Source organism: Narcine bancroftii, chromosome 3 (genome assembly GCF_036971445.1).
Source record: "Narcine bancroftii isolate sNarBan1 chromosome 3, sNarBan1.hap1, whole genome shotgun sequence".
Classification (NCBI taxonomy): Eukaryota; Metazoa; Chordata; class Chondrichthyes; order Torpediniformes; family Narcinidae; genus Narcine; species Narcine bancroftii.
The window spans coordinates 348,880,390-348,895,519 of record NC_091471.1 but is presented as its reverse complement, the minus strand read 5'-3'; positions in this window follow the sequence as shown (position 1 = coordinate 348,895,519).

The window sequence follows — 15,130 nt, the reverse complement described above, 5'->3', positions numbered from 1 at the left end:
CACCATTTCCCCCGCCTGCGTCAGGGCGCCGACCAATCAGACGTCGCCCGTCAACGTGGGTCCCGCCCACTCCCTGAGATCCGACCAGTGAGGCGCCGCCAGGCCTTGCAGGTCCTGCCCACCCCTACACTCTGACCAATCAGGCGCCGCCCGTCGTGGAACGCCCACTAAACTGTTGCGCATATACGTTGCCATCCCGTTTGAGAAAGGAAAGTACGCTGTCGTATTAACCATCGAGAACATCATTGCCACTAATGTGCCCCCTGCCCCAACAGTTACTCCTGTTGTTTCAGGGGCTCTCTACCCCTCGGACTCATTCGCTTAATGTCCGGTAATGGAAGGATCGAAGAGCGTCCTCTTAGAACAGATGCAGAGGGATTTCTTTAGCCAAAGGATGGGAATATTTATTTATTTATCTGTATAAATGAATACTTGACCTGCATATGTATTGTTTGTCTATATGTGTTTTGCACCGAGGACCCGAGAACCCTGTTTCATCACGTTGTACTTGTGTAATTAGATGACAATAAACCTGACTTGATTTTGCAGAAGCCAGATCATTCGGTGAATTTAATTAAGGTGGAGGTTGATAAGGTTGATGAGCCAGTGCGTGAAAGGTTATGGATAAAGCTGAGCAGTGGGGCTGAGTGGGGAAATGGATCAGCTCATGGTTCAATGGCTGAATAGTCTACTTCTGCTCATGTTTTATGGTCCTTCCCCACCGTAACCTTGTGTTGTCTGTGCCAAATCTCAGTGGGGCCCTTAGCATGCACTCCTCAAGCCTGGAATGAGCAGCATCCCTCACCAACATATCCATGTACTGGCAGGCCAGGAAATTTGGGGCAGATAAAGAAAGATGATCTTCCAGCAGCACCACATGTGTGCCCAATGGCCAGAATTTAGGAGATTTGTCCGTAGTAAATTCATGCAAAAGGATGTGTTAAAATGACTGTATATTTTGAATGGATGAGGGCTTCTGACCTTCCCATAGACTGTGTGTTCCAACCTCTAGGGATTAAATATCTTCTTTTAACTCCCTGATAACCCTCTACCATTCACTTTAAATCATGGCTTTAGGGTGAAAGGGAAAAGGTTTAGCAGAACATTAAGTGGAACTTCTTCACTCAGAGAGTGGTGGGAGCATAGTAAGTGCGTGCGCATTCTTAAGTTTTAATAAATTGGATACATTCATGGATGGGAGAGGTCTGGAATAAGTGAAACAAAAAGGAATTCTGTGGTGACCTGAAAGAAAGAGGATATCATCTGAAGGAGTAAGTTTTGTCAGCAAGACACTGAAGTGTCTGATCAAAAAGGAACAATAAATCTCTCTGAAAACCAACAAGAACCTTCCTGAACAGTAGCCATTTACCTGGTGAACTTTATAAAATGTTAAATTCTGTACACAGTAAATTAAATTACCTGCAACCAGTGAACTTGGAGGAATGAGAAGTGAGATTGGACTGTGAACCAAAGAACTTTTCTGAACTTACACATACATTACTTACATGTGTGCTTAAGGAGATTAAGTTAGGTTAAGTAAGCCAATAGAGATAAGTTAAATTTTGATTCTATTTTCATGTTTAAAGATAATTAGAAGCAACTTTTGTTTAAGTAACCATTTGTCGTGGTGAATATCTATTGCTGCTGGGTTTTGGGGTCATAATTAGAAGCAACTTTTGTTTAAGTAACCATTTGTCGTGGTGAATATCTATTGCTGCTGGGTTTTGGGGTCCTCTGGGCTTGTAACAAGGATGAAAGGGGAAAGTTTAGGGGGAACTTCTTCATATAGATAGTGGTGGAAGTATGGAATGAGCTGAGGTGGTGAATACAGGCTCAATTTTAACATTTAAGAAAAATTTGGACAGGTACATGGATGGGAGAGGTATGGAGGGCTATGGAATGGGTGCAGTTCAGAGAGACTAGGCAAAAAAAATGGTTCAGCACAAAGTAGAAGGGCTGCAGGGCCTATTTCTGTGCTGTAATGTTCTATGGTTAACAGTGCTCTCTGTCTTAATTTTCAGCCCAGGAATCTAAGAACCATACAATAAACCTGAACCAGATGATCACCCTTCACCTGCTGCTTGAATAAACTGGTGTTTATGAAAGTGGGATTGTCATACGTGGGTAGGGTCAGGGGATTAGGTTTATGGAGCCAGGTTAATAAAGCAGGTTAATTGTGATGGATGGAACAAGTTTAAGGGACTCCTCCTAGTTCTTGTGTAAAGGGATTAAGGAATTGAAATGCCTCCTCCTGTACCCTGTGCAATTAGCTTGAGGAATTGAGTTGTCTCATATTCTTGTGTTTATTCAAAAGCAAAAGCCAAAAACTGGATTCTCAACAGTGCAGGCAGCATCTGTTTTACAGATTATTATTCAAACAACACCAACACAACAAAACATAAACTACACACAGAACTTCACAAAAACATACTATTTATATTGTTGGAAATTCGTGATAAGATACGGTCCTTCTGTTACAGACAATTCACATTTCAAATTAAAATCCTGTTGTTGCTATCTACGATGCACTCAATCGCCTGGGAACCCTGGACCTCGGACACTATCCCCTTGGATACCGCATGCTCCCAGTCTAATGACACACAGGACCAGACATAACCCTGAAAGAGGGGCAGACAGTCAGCTTGCCTTACACCCTTGACTGCTCACTTACTCTATCCATAAATAGCCAGGCCTAGTAGCATCCCCACAAGGAGATCCTCCAAGCGATCAGCCCCCCTCTGCACCAGGCAAACAGTAGATCAGGAGCGTGGGGCTAAAGTGCAAACAGAACTTGGAGCAGCTCCTTCAGGTAGGAGGAGAGGGGCTGTAAACTCTCACATTCCACATGCACATGGTACACTATCTCCTCCTGGCCAGGGTGTCAGTGAACCAACTCAGGAAGCGGTCACACAGCACCATTCCATCTCAGGTCCAGAATATTTGCCTTTTCCGGTGAGTTGGATGACTGGTTTCAGCTGCTCACTGTCACTTTCCACACCAAATGCAAGATTTTTTTTCTGAAACCACCCCCACTCCCCCCCCCTCCTCTATTTGCTCCTTCCTTCAGCTTCAGCAAATCTGCTTCATGCGCAGTGTTACCATTTCCTCTTTACTGGTTTTATTTGTTGGCTTGTGTTGTAAATTTTTCAGCCCAGGCCTGTTAGACGTGAGCTATCATCTCCAATCCCTGAGTACTCATCACAGCCCAGCCTGACTTCCTGCAAAGAGCAAGCAGTTTTCTTTCACAATCTTAGTTCCCTTCACTTTTTGGTGCTCACGTCCCCCTCCTCCCTTTCCTCTTTGTGGTGAGGCCTGTGTTTGACCTTCCTTTTCCAGTAGTTGTGAATTGTCATTCATCAGGCAACATACCTAGAGAAACATAGGAACTGCAGATGCTGGAAACTTTAGCGAAAAAACAAAAGATGGAAGGACTTGGTGGGTCAGGCAGTTTCCAAAGTGGACCACCTCCGTTTTGGTGGATTCATGGTTTATTGTCCTGTGTTCTGAGATACAGTGGAAATCTTAGATCTGCGTGCCATCTTGACATTACCAAAGCAGCCACTCCGCAACATCATTTTGACTTTAAAAATTACAGAAAAGGGGGAGTCACGTGATGGAGTAGTGGCCGGTAGGGGAACTCCAGCCCTCTCCAGAAAAGTTAAAAAAAGATAGAGAAAAAGTAAAGGCACAAACTTAAAAACCAAAACAAAGTGAAAGTAAAAGTGTGGAGAAAATGGCAGCGAAGAAAGAAAAACCAAAAACAACGGGGAGAAAAGAAGAAGGAAAGACGTTGGAAGAAGAAGGTTAAGGCCTTACCTGTCCGAAGAGGCCCGCCGCGGAGAGAGAAGCCCGCTCCCGCAGGTCAGTGGAGGTCCCGGGCTCGGGACTACAAAAATGGCTCGCAGAGCCGAGTAAAAGTGCGCAACCGCGCATGAAAAAAAACATACTGATGGGAGGGGGGAGCAGCTGCGGAGTCGATCTCCACAGCTGAGAGAGACACCTTCAGCACAGCAGCAGGTGCAGAACACAGACAATAACGACAACAAGAAAGAAGAGGGTAAAAAGAAAACAAGGAAACAACAGATGGTCAATCCAGAGGAAGAAGAAGAGAACAGAAAGAAGTGGAAGAAGAAGAGAAAAGCAAGACAATGGATGTATCTTTTTTAAAGAATATATGGAATCAGTGAAAAAATGGCAATTACAAGAATTTAATGAGATAAAAAGAGGAATTAAGAATGCAGAAGAAAAAATGAATAAAATGGAAATGGCCATATCAGAGTTAGGAAAAAGAGTGGAAAATATGGAAAAACGAGAAACAATTGTAGAAATGGAAGTAGAAGACTTAAAAGAGAAATTAGAAGAATCTAATAAAAAAGTTAAAGAGACACAGGAGCTGTTAGCTCAGAAGATAGATATAATGGAAAACCATAATAGAAGAAATAATATAAAGATAGTGGGCCTTAAGGAAGATGAAGAAGGCAAGAATATGAGAGAATTTATAAAAGATTGTATCGCCAAGGTCCTGGGAAGACCAGAATTACAGGAAGAAATGGAAATAGAGAGGGCACATAGAACTTTAGCCCCGAAGCCACAAACGGAGCAAAAAGCAAGATCCATTTTAGTGAAGTTCTTAAGATATACAGCAAGAGAAAATATATTGGAGAAAGCAATGAAGAAAGTAAGAGAGGACAAAAAGCCACTGGAATATAAAGGTCAAAAAAATTTTTTCTATCCAGACATAAGTTTTGAACTCCTGAAGAAGAGGAAGGAGTTCAATACAGCGAAAACGATCTTATGGAAAAAAGGATATAAGTTTATGTTAAGGTACCCAGTGGTACTTAAAATAGTTATTCCAGGGCAACAAAACAGACTATTCTCAGATCCAGAGGAAGCAAGGAAATTTGCAGAACAACTACAAAACAAGCAGAGAGATGAAGACATGTAATAAGAGTAAAAATGACCACGATCTATATGTATGTGTGTAAAGGGGTATATGTGTATGTATATATATAGTGTGCATACATGAATGTATCCGTATTTAAAGGAAAATATATAGAGTATAGACAAGAATTAATAAGGGAGGGAAATGGAATAGAGAGAATAAGGAGGGAATTAAAAGAGTGACCTTTGTTACATATGAAAATTGAAATCTTTTCTGGGGGGGCTGGGTGGGGAGGAGTTACGGTCACTGCAAAATCAGCTGACGTTTGCGAGTGAATTCGCAAATCCAAATGGAGAGGGGAGATGTGGTTGTCCGACAAGGGATAAAGGGCAACTCAGGAGGGGGAGGGGAGAATGGGGGTTAAAAAAGTTTTAAATAGGAGAATAAGGAAAATGTTTGATGTTTTAGAAATGTTGTCTTATAAAGTGTTCAAAGCAAGAAAGCAGAAATGGATAAGAAGGAAAGGTGATGATGGAGAAACGGAAAGGGAAGATAAACAAAATATAAAATGGCTACGCTGAACTATATAACTTTAAATATTAACGGAATACATAACCAAATTAAAAGGAAGAAACTGCTAAATTTACTGAAAAAAGAAAAAATTGATATAGCATTTGTGCAAGAAACACATTTAACTGAATTGGAGCACAAGAAATTAAAGAGAGATTGGGTAGGACACGTAACAGCAGCGTCGTATAATTCAAAAGCAAGAGGAGTAGCTATATTAATTAGTAAAAATGTGCCAATTAAAATAGAAGAGGAAATAATAGATCCAGCAGGGAGATATGTAATGATAAAATGTCAGATATATTCGGAGTTTTGGAATCTACTCAATGTATATTCACCTAACGAAGAAGATCAAAAGTTTATGCAAGATATTTTTTTGAAGATAGCAGATACGCAAGGGAACATATTAATAGGAGAGGATTTCAACCTGAATTTGGATTCAAATATGAACAAAACTGGGAAAAAAATTAACAGAAAGAACAAAGTAACCAAATTTATAATTAAATCGATGGAAGAAATGCAACTTTTGGATATATGGAGGAAACAACACCCAAGTGAAAAGGAATATTCATATTACTCGGCTAGACATAAAACATACTCAAGAATAGACCTATTTTTGTTATCAGCTCGTATGCAAGATAGAGTAAGAAAAACAGAATATAAAGCTAGAATATTATCGGACCATTCACCCTTAATATTGACAATAAAGTTAGAGGACATCCCTCCAAGAATGTATAGATGGAGATTAAACTCCATGCTACTCAAAAGGCAGGATTTTAGAGAATTAATTGAAAGACAAATTAAAATGTATTTTGAAATAAATACGGAATCAGTGAAAGATAAGTTTATACTATGGGATGCAATGAAAGCGTTCATTAGAGGGCAAATAATAAGTTATGTAACCAAGATGAAGAAGGACTACAATCAGGAAACAGCAGTTGGAAAGGGAAATAGTAAATATAGAAAAAGAATTAGCAATGAAGGAAGATACATCTAAAAGAAGAAAATTGGCAGATAAAAAAATAAAATATGAAACACTACAAACATATAAGGTGGAGAAGAATATAATGAAGACAAAACAGAAATATTATGAACTAGGGGAAAAAATTCACAAAATTCTAGCATGGCAGCTTAAGACAGAACAAGGTAAGAAAATGGTATTGGCATCAAGGAAAAAAGACAAACAAATCACATATAATCCAAAGGAGATCAAGGAAAACTTTAGAGAATTCTATGAACAATTATACCATACTGAAAACGAAGGGAAAGAAGGGAAAATAGATGAATTTCTAACTAAAATTGAACTACCAAAACTACAAATAGAGGAACAAAATAAATTAACAGAACCATTTGGAATAGTAGAAATACAAGAGATAATAAAATAATTACCAAATAATAAGACACCAGGAGAGGATGGATTCACAATAGAATTCTATAAAACATTTAAAGATTTATTAATTCCTCCCCTCCTGGAAGTAATCAACCAGATTGATAAAACACAAAGCTTACCAGATTCATGTAAAACAGCAATAATTACAGTAATACTAAAGCAAGGGAAAGATCCACTCGCACCAGCGTCATATAGACCAATATCATTACTTAACACAGATTATAAGATAATAGCTAAACTATTAGCAAACAGATTAGCAGAGTATGTACCGAAAATGGTAAATCTAGACCAAACTGGATTTATTAAAAAAAGACGCACAACAGACAATATTTGTAAATTTATTAATTTAATTCATGCAGTAGAAGGGAGTAAAGCGCCAATAGTAGCAGTTGCTTTAGACGCAGAGAAGGCTTTTGACAGAGTAGAATGGAATTATTTATTCAAAGTATTGCAAAAATTCAGTAAACCAGAGAAGTATATTAATTGGATTAAAGCATTATATAAGGGGCCATTGGCGAAAGTGACAGTAAATGAATATATATCAAAGCAATTTAACTTAAACAGGTCAACACGGCAGGGATGCCCACTATCACCCTTATTGTTCGCGTTAGCTATAGAACCACTAGCAGAATTGATAAGAACAGAAAATAATATAAAAGGGATAAAAATAAAAGACAAGGAATATAAAATCAGTTTATTTGCGGATGATGTTATAGTATACTTAACAACCAGAACTATCAATAAAAGAATTATATAAGAAATTGAAGGAATATGGAGAAGTGTCGGGTTACAAGATTAACGTAAATAAAAGTGAATCAATGCCTATGAATAATGCGGATTTCTCAAAATTTAAGAAGGAATCACCATTCAGATGGCAAATGCAAGCAATAAGATACCTAGGTATACAAATAAATAAAAATCTCGGCCAACTATATAAACTCAATTATTATCCACTAATGAAAAAATTACAGGACGATTTAGAGCATTGGAAAGATTTACCATTAACACTAATAGGAAGGATAAACTGTATTAAAATGAACATTTTCCCAAGGATATTATACCTATTTCAGGCATTGCCAATACACTTGACAGAGAAATTCTTCAAGGAGTTAAAGAAAATAATAAGGAAATTTTTATGGAAAGGGGGGAAACCGAGGATAGCACTAGATAAATTAACAGAATGGTATAAACAAGGAGGTTTACAACTGCCAAACTTTAAAAATTATTATAGAGCCGCACAATTAAGATACCTATCAGATTTTAATCAAACAAGGGAAAAGCCAGATTGGACTAGATTAGAATTAGATAAAATAGGGGAAAAGATACCTGAACACATATGATATAAATGGGATGAAAAATTGGTACAACATAGAAGTTCTCCAGTATTACATCATCTACTCAATATTTGGAAAAAGATTCATGTAGAAAGGAATATAACAAATTATCAATTACCAAAACTAATATTGACGCAAAATAAGTTACTCCCTTTTACAATAGATAACCTTTCCTTTAGAGAATGGGAGAAAAAAGGGATCAAAAGAATAGAAAATTGTTTTTCAGGAAATAGATTATTATCCTTTGAACAAATGAAAAATAAATACAATATAACTTAAGATACAGTGCTGGCATATTACCAATTGAGATCCTACTTGAAAGACAAATTAGGAAGCAGTCTGAGTTTACCAGAGGGAAGTAACTTTGAATATGTGATTACAGATACAATGATAATCAAAAGATTTATAACAAATATGTATATTAAACTGCAGAAAAGGAGAATGAAGAAACAAATGGTAAAACTAAACAAAAATGGGAACAAGATTTAAATATAAAGATAAAAAAGGAAACATGGGAGAAGTTATGTTCTGGAACGATGAGAAATACAATAAATACGAGGTTACGTATGATACAATATAACTGGATACACAGGCTATACATTACACCTCAAAAGTTAAATAAATGGGACCCAACAGTATCTGATGGATGTTTTCGATGTAAAAAAGAAATGGGAACAACAATTCATGCAATCTGGACATGTGAGAAAGTAGAAAAATTTTAGGAAGATCTAAACCAAATATTAAATAAAATTACAGAAAACAATATACCAAAGAATCCAGAGATCTTCCTCCTAAGTAACATAAAAAACAAAGAATTTGGAATTGATTTGGATGGTTCACAAAAAAGATTTGTTAAGATAGCTCTAGCCGTAGCAGAAAAATGTATTTTGTCAACCTGGAAATTGGAAGATAATTTGAAAATACAACAATGGTATATAGAAATGAATAATTGTATTCCATTAGAAAAAATAACATATAGTTTAAGAAATAATATTGAAATATTTGAACAAATATGGGAGCCTTACATGAAACACAATAGATAAAACCTACCGGGGACATTCACTACCTAAATTAACGAAAGGAGAAGGAAATGAAAAGAATTGACTCAGTGGAATTTCTTGTTTATTTTTATTGAATGACAACATTGTTTGACTGGTTTAATGTATCCTAGATTTTGTACTTTAAATGGACGGGAGGGAGGGGAGGTAGGGAGGGTGGGAGGAGGGGGGGGGAGAAAATGGCACTGTATATATTTGAAAAGGAAAAAGTATGTATCATGGTTAATGTGGTTTATGGTGTGAAAAATAAAAAAAATTTTTTTAAAAATTACAGAAAACAAGATGACAACAAGGCCAAAAAGGCCTATCATTCACAGCAGCTTCTTCTGTCCCAGGAGCCTCTTTATCCTCGGTAGATGGATGGGAATCTGGCTTAGACAGTCGCTCCATTACAGCCCCATAAAAACCATTCTTTGTGGCCACAGTAACTGCCAGAACCCACCTGAGTTTCCGATATATTCTCTCTGGTCATACCCGCCTCTGGACCACTGATGTGTTTTCAGCAACTGATGGGCTGAGGTTCTGGCAGAGTTGGTGGGATGGGGGTTGGAACGGGAGGCAGCAAATGCTGTCAGACAGGCCTAGTTGATAGAGGGTGTACAGGTGAAGCTCATCTCCGTCAGGTTGGCCTGGACTGTGGCTCAAACAGGGGTGGGAGTAAGGATATGTTACTTCCTACCTGGATTCCCCCATGGGCAAAGATCCAACAGGCTCTGCTTCCAACACTGTTGACCAATTGGTTGAGCAACAATGGCAGCTCTTGGCCTGCAGACTGCAAAAATTACAACCAATTTCCTGAATACCCTCTCAGATGGGCTTCTGTGGCAGGAGTGGGGGAGAGTTCTGCCAAGGTTCACTCTTCAACAGGAGTTCCTTAGCAGTCAATAAAATTATATTATTATTGTCTACAAAATTAGGGCTGAGATGGATAGATGGAAGTATTTGTTCCCTTAAGACTCAAGTTTAGCCCAGATTCTTATCCAACAGAGTTTGAATAAACTAGGTAACAGGGTAATCTGAGCAACATACAAAAGGAGGAAGCAGTTGGAGCTTCCCTGTTGAGCCCCACCTCCATTCTTTCCCACCGGCAGAATTTCAGTGGGTCAAATAACATTTAAGCCCCTTTAATGCAACAAAATGATCCTAAATGTTGTTATTGGAAATAATTACCTAACAAAGTTTGACACATAGGCATATAAGGACATGCTGGGGCAGGAAGCCAGAAGCTTCGTCGAATGGAGAGGGTTTAAGGAGCTTTTAATGATTGACAATGGATGTCTGCATGCAGAAGTCGCTGACAGTACAAATGTATAGAACCGTTAACAGAATGAGAGTAGAACCTTGAATCTTGATCCATAAGATATTCGAACAAAAGTAGGCCATTCCATCATGAGCTGATCCATTCTCCCACTCGCCCCACTCCCCATAACCTTTGATGCCCTGACTATTCAGATATCTTTCAACCTCTGCCTTAAATACACCCAACAACATAGCCTCCACAGCCACCCATGGTAGCAAATTCCAGAGTTCACCACTCTCTGGATAAAGAAATTCCTCCACATCTCTGTTTTAAATGGGTGCCGTATAATCCTGAAGTTGCACCCTCTTGTCCTAGACCCCCCTACCATAGGAAATAAAATGCCGCATCTACTCTGTGCAAGCTTTTCAACTTTCAAAATGTTTCTATAACGTCCCCCTCTTATTCTTCTGAACTCCAAGGAGTAAAGTCCAAAAGCCGTCAAAATGTTCCAGGAATCATTCTCATGAATCTTCTCTGTGCCCTCTCCAATGCCAGCACATCCTTTCTTAAATAAGGAGCCCAAAACTGTACCCCATACTCTGAGAGGCCTCAAAAGTGTTTTGTAAAGCCTCATCATCACATCCCTGCTCCTGCATCCTAATTCCTTTAGATATGAACGCCAATATTGCATACACCTTCTTCACACCAACTCAACCTGGACATTTTTTTTTAAATTTAGAGGTACAGCACAGTAGCAGGTCCTTCTGACATATAAGCCTGTGGTGCCCAAATGTACCAATTGACCTACTATGTTTTGAAGAGTGGGAAGAAACCAAAGCACCTAGTGGAAACCCATCCAGACATGTGAAGAACATATAAATTCCTTACTTTTGACAGCGCCAGATTCTCACCTGGTGCTGTAACAGCATTGTGCTAACTGCCACACTAACTGGGATGCCCAGGTTATTCTTTAGGGTATCTGCACAAGGACTCATGAACTCCTTTGCACCTCCAAATTTTGAATTTTCTCTCCATCCAAATAATAGTCTGCCCTATTCTTCCTTCTACCAAAGAGCATCAACTCCTTGGTCTTACTGACAAGAGAGAGCTTGTTCTCCTGGTTCCATGCCATGAGACTTTCAATCTTCTTCCTCCTTACCATCTTGTTGTAATTTGATGCCTGGCCTACTACTGTGGTTTTGGTGGCATTAGGAATAGGGCTAGAATTTAGGTGTGCTTAGATTCTGGGCCACAGGAGTAGGATGGAGTGTCGGATGTACCTCAAAAAAGATTAAATACTTCCAGCAACAGAGAAGAGACATATTAACAGTGCTTTGAAATCCCTGTGGATCAATGAAGAACATTGTTGTGAATGAGCTTGTTTTTGAGAGGAAGAACTGGCCCTCAGAGTCCAGGGTTCAGCATATGGTCAGGGCAGGGGGTGTGGGTGCCTGGAGCAGTGACATGTGTGCAGGAACAGCCACACCCTTGAGACTGGTTCATTAGATCACACTCCCATCTCCGTGTCGATTACACCTCAGCTCCATGTCCCTCAAACATCCCAAATAATAAAGAGGTCTGAGAGCTCCAAGAAACCACCAGCACCTTTGGGGAGGAATTACCACATTTCTACTGCCCTCTAATCTGAATTTGGTGTATTTAAAGCAGAATCTGATAGGTTCTTGATTAGCCAGGGCTTCAAAAGTTATGGGGAGAAGGCCAGGCAGTAGAGCTGAATGGAAAAATGGATCAGCTCATGATTAAATGGTGGGGCAGTTTCAATGGGCTAAATGGCCTATTTCTGTTCCTATGTCTTGTATCTGTGCAGGAGAGGCTGCTGGCTGTGACCCCACAACAACTGGGTTGTAGTTGAAGTTCTGCCTCGTTATTCTTGAAACAGTTTTTTTCCCCTCCATTCCATCAAACGTTTTAGTTATTTAAATACTCCAGTTAGATTTTACTCCCCGCCCTCAGTCAAGGAGTGCAATGCTGGTCCACACACGAAGACAGATACATCTTGCTGGGAGCACGGCAGCAGGTTGTGGCATTTGCTGTGCATTTCCTGCTCGCCACATTATTGGTGAGAAGGAATGACTGTTCGTGTTAGCATTCCATTCCCTAATCTCCGCTACATTATCTAGAACCAAGCACCAGTTCACACCAAACCTGTTACAAAATCTGGGGGGCATGGTTAGCATAGCAGCTTGCACGACGCTGTTACAGCCCCAGTTTAAATCTGGAGTTTGTACGTTCTCCCTGTGCCCTGCGAGGGTTTTCCCTGGGTGCTCCAGTTTCCTCCCACCCTCCAAAAATATACAGGGTTATAGGTCAATTGGGTGCAATTGGGCAGCATGGGTTAAATGACCAGAATCAGCTTCTACTGTGTTGTCAATAAAATTTTAAAATTTAAATTTAAAAATAATGGGCAAAAAGGAGGCCAGACAGCAGCTGTCAAGAGAAAAACTTAAAGTTTCAGGTTGAAGGCTATTCTTCAGAACTAGGAAAGAGAGAAAACAGTGTGAAGTTGTGAAGTCGTGGAAGGATGAGGGTGAGGCTATGTTTTCCAAGGGGTGTAGCTCTTAGCAAGGTTATTGGTTAACATGGGGCATTCAAAAAGGAGAAGATGAACAAAGCAATGAAGGACGATATACCATTCACCCTTTCAATAATTTTGTATAGTGACATCAGTTCCCTTCGAATTTTCTACTCTATCACCATTTAAAAACATTGGTGAGCTGTAGACGTAATTTGTTATGCAGTGTTATTATGTTTGCACAGAAAAAAATAGGAGTCGGCTTTCAAGAGCGTCAATAGGATCATTGTTTTTTTTTATTTTTCACACTATAAACCATATTGACCAAGATACATACAGACATTTTTCTTCTTAAATATATAGTGTCATTTTTTCCCCCTTTTCCCCCCCTCCCTTCCCTCCCTCCCTCACCCCCTTCCCCATTTATTTGAAGTTCAATCTATAAGATACATTAATAGGATCATTGTTAATGTGGCTGTATACTCAGTTACACTTACCTGTCTGTTCACCTTTGATAAAAATTGTATTTTTCATATTTCAGATTTATTGTCAGAGTTCATGCATGACATCACATGCAACCCCGAGTTCCTTTTTCATCTTTTTCTCTGTGTTGTAAATTCATTGAATGAGGCAGCCTTTACTGCTTTCTTTGCCAGAGAAGTCCACCGACTGATTCAACTCCTCTCTGGCAGAAGCAGTTCCTTGTCTCCATCCTAAATCTACTTCCCTAAATTTTAAATTTAAAAAATTTAGTTAAAGTGTTTGAATTTAAATTGAGACATACAGCATCGTAACAGGCCATTTCAGCCCACGAACCTGAGCCCCTGGGTACAGGGACACAGGGAGAACGTACAAACTCCTTAAAGACAGCGTGAGATTTGAATCCGGGTCCCGATTGCTGGCGTTGTAAAGGCGTTGCACTAACCACTAGACAAATTGTGCTGCCCTATCTTGAGGCTATGTCCTTTAGTTCTCAGTCTCACCTCCCAGTGGAAACAACCTCCCTGCTTCTATCTTATCTATTGTAGTGGTGGCGACTCTGTTACTGAAGGATCTCACAACCAGACGGGTTGAGTTCAGTGAAGTGGATGGTTTGGTTCTGGCTATGCTCTTTGAGGCTCCTGCAGGAGCCAAGTGTTCCCCCGTAGTGCTAGAGGAAGATTTGGTGTGGTCATGGCTGGGACACTTAACTTGCTGGACTGCTGAGCCCTCTGGGAATCATTCAAGCCATAGCTCCTGAGCGACCTTCCTAGGGTCGACAAAGTTCTCCTGGGACAGTAATGGCTGGATGTCTTTGGGCATATGGTTGAGGAAGATGCGCTTGAAGAGTGGGCCGTTGTTGTGATCACCCATGAACGCGAGCATCTCATCCATCAACGTGATTGGAGTTCTGTCTCCCAAGGCTTTGAGGTGCAGCATCTAAGCGGCACACTGGTGCCTGGAGAGGCCGAGGGAGCCAGTGAGCACCTGCTTGATGGTCCTGTACTTATCTTCCACGGGTGTGTGCTGAACGAGGTGCAACACTCGTTTGGCAGTGGCCTGGTCCAGGGCGGTGACCACATGATAAAACTTGGTCGTATCTGATGAAATCTGGCGGAGGTGAAACTGAGCCTCTGCGTGGCTGAACCAGGTCTCCGGCTCCTTAAACCAGAAATCTGGAAGCTTGATGGCTATAGCGTTGATCGAAGGATCGTTCATATCAAGTTCAAAGGCGTTTGAATCTGTCGGGGTCACCAATTGTAGCGGCGGCTACACTGCTAACTGAAGGATTGCACAACCAGACAGGTTGAGTTCAGTGGGCAAAAACTGATTTATTGCAGGCTGCCTGGCTGATCTTATACTTCCAGCCCAGACCCTGCTGAGAACCGCTCCAGGGGCCCCGACGTCACCAGAGCGTCATCATGTGGGCTGCAGAGAGCGGGCTTCCGAGCCCGGTGCCGAGGTCGGGGGGAAACACCCCGACGGCGCCATTTTGGCCAGCTGCCCCACCGCGTGCGGTTTGCCTGCCTAATGGCATGCCCCCACCACACTATCCTTTTTATGATTGTATGTCTTCATGAGATCCTTCTGAGAAGGCAAGAACATGTTCTGGATATTAGACTAAAGAATGATACAGCATAGGAACA